The sequence below is a fragment of the Pygoscelis adeliae genome, unplaced genomic scaffold, assembly GCF_000699105.1.
Source record: "Pygoscelis adeliae isolate BGI_AS28 unplaced genomic scaffold, ASM69910v1 Scaffold161, whole genome shotgun sequence".
NCBI lineage: Eukaryota > Metazoa > Chordata > Aves > Sphenisciformes > Spheniscidae > Pygoscelis > Pygoscelis adeliae.
Genome location: NW_008824061.1, coordinates 1,134,657 through 1,136,997, shown reverse-complemented (window position 1 = coordinate 1,136,997; position 2,341 = coordinate 1,134,657). Strand labels below are relative to the sequence as shown.

The 2,341-nt window shown below is 52.9% G+C and overlaps 1 protein-coding gene across 1 annotated transcript in view; it reads right to left on the bottom strand.

Annotated features, from left to right (window-relative positions):
• The window catches only part of GMNC (geminin coiled-coil domain containing), a 7,217-nt gene that overhangs the window by 4,462 nt on the left and 414 nt on the right, over window positions 1-2,341 (bottom strand). The gene's annotated exons all lie outside the window — the stretch shown is intronic.

Below are 2,341 nucleotides of genomic sequence, written 5' to 3'. Positions count from 1 at the left end.
GGGTGGCACCGCACCGCCCTGCTACCTCCGCTGAGCGCTGGGCAGAGCCGCCCCCGGCGCAGCCCCCCGCAGCAGTGAGGCTCCGAGCAGAGGTATGCCAGGAAGGTGGCTGAGTTTCCTGCAATCCCTTGGGAAATACTAGGGTCCTGAGCGGGTTTAAGGTGAAGGGAGGACCCAGGCTGTCCTTGGCCAGTCCGTTCCTCCCACCTCGGGGGCTCGATTCAGCTCTAAAGCAGCACAAAGCCAGCAGAGTCACCTCCAGGCTGCTCGCGCTCCCTTCTGCCCCCGCAGTTCTGCAGGAGTCCCAGACCGCACAGCAGCAAAGCCTGGGGTTGTCTTTGGATTCACCCCTTTTCCCTCCTCCAAATAAGCCCCATCTGCAGCAGCTCTGAATCTCTGCAAGGCAACGGCAGGGCTTGGAGCCTCGAGCGAGGAATCTGCTCACCCGTGGGAAGGCACAGCAGCAGAGGCTGCTCTTGCAGGTAGAGGAGAGCCCTCTTCCTTCCCCATCTTAAAGAGGGCACAAAATCTACTGCAAGCCCCCAAGGGGCTTCTCCTTTTCTGCCTCCAGGTCGAGAGAAATGCAAAGAGCACTTACCATGTTAGTGGCAGAATGAAATGCAGGTCTTGGGAGCACGTTTCTGTTAAAGCCCCAGCGAGGTTTAAATGGCTCTGAAGGAGGGGGAGAGGGGGGAGACCGGGGAGGCGAGTTTAATCTAAAGGAGCTCCCAGTGACGCCTCAGAGCTCTCCTGAAACCCAGCAATCTGATTTGGTGTAAAGCTGTCAAACTTGTGACGTGAATAAACAGCAAACTTGCTGAAATCAAAGTCATTCTGGCCCCACAAATCAACACAAGGAAGGAGGGAAAAGAAAAGAAGGAGAGAGAGGAAAAAAAACCCTCCACACGCTTCAGGACAGCACTGAACTGGTGTGTCCGAGTTTCACTCCAGGAAATGAGCAGGGATCCAGGGAAGCATCCCACATGTTCAGAGCAGGGCTGCTGGTGTTGCTGGTGAGTTTTTTTTGTCTTGTTTTGTTTTGTTTTGTTTTGTTTTCAAGCCTTGTTTGCAGTTGTAAAATCCAGCAGGAAGAAGCAAGTTTGTCCAACATGCCTGGCTGAGGGAGTGGGTTTTCCACGGCTTCCCAGGGGTGTGTAGAAGCAAATATGATTCAGAGCACTTCTGTGGACAGTTCTGAGGAAGAAAGTACAGATTTCAGAACAATACAGTCTGCAGTGACAAGCTCCTGCAAATGTCTCACTATGTTTGGAATTAGTTTTCTGTCAAGCCCCAGGCTTCCAGAAGAAGATCTCAGGATATAAATGCTGTGACAGTGGTGTAAGGTTTACTATCATAAAGGATAATGTTGCAAAAGCCATATGCAGGTGTGTGGAAGACAGAGATTGTCTGCATATAGTCACCTCTAATTCACATCAGATTTCCATGGCAATTACAATCCGTAGATAAGCTTGAGTTTTTCCCAGGAAAAAAACCCCAACGAACCAACCAACTCTTTACTGAGGGTCTGTCTTTGAATAGCGTAGGGGATGGTGAGAATAAAGCTGATAGCAGAGCAGTTGTTTAGTCAGGATCCTGCCTCCTGCCATGGCGAGGGCTATTCAGGGAGGTAACCCGACCTGCCTGCGGACACGATCTGCAGCCAGCGGAGGGAGAGGCTGGGCCGAAGGCAGGCCAGGCTGGCATATGGGATGATCTTTCATTTCTTCCCTGGAGGATGCTCAGTGCTGTTACCCGGTTAGCAAGGCTCAGGGACAATACAAACCGAGAGGGCCATTTGCCTTCCATTCTTTTATTATTGGCGTATTTTCCTAGGTTGCTGCCCAAGGTAAACTGGCAGCTATGCCAAATTAAATCACTGCCATCTCCCGCCTTGATTACGTTTTTTTCTAACAAACAGAGGTATTTTATAAAGGGCTCATGTTCCAAATCCACACCGCACCCAGCCTTGGGCCACCCTTTAGCTTTCCTAAACCCCAGCTCTGCACAGTACATTTGATAACCGCTGTGATAACCCACACACTTCAGGTGCCAACCCCTGTCCTGCGTGACTGCGTGGAGTGTGGGGGGGGGCATCTGTTGGCTGACAAGAAACACAAGCTCTATGAAACCCTTCCAACAAGCACCAAGGCCCAGCACAGCCCTCCTTCGTTTGCTTTAGTCCCTTCACCCTTTACTGGGCTGCCTCAGGGTGCTTCCCGGGGTGCTGTGGCAGCGGTGGCTCCCTCACCCTGGGCAAGCACCCCAGGTGAGGACTGCCACCCCGGGGCCCGGCGGGTCAGTAACGCGCCGGGGAAGGGCCCGGGGGAGGCAGGGAAAGCCG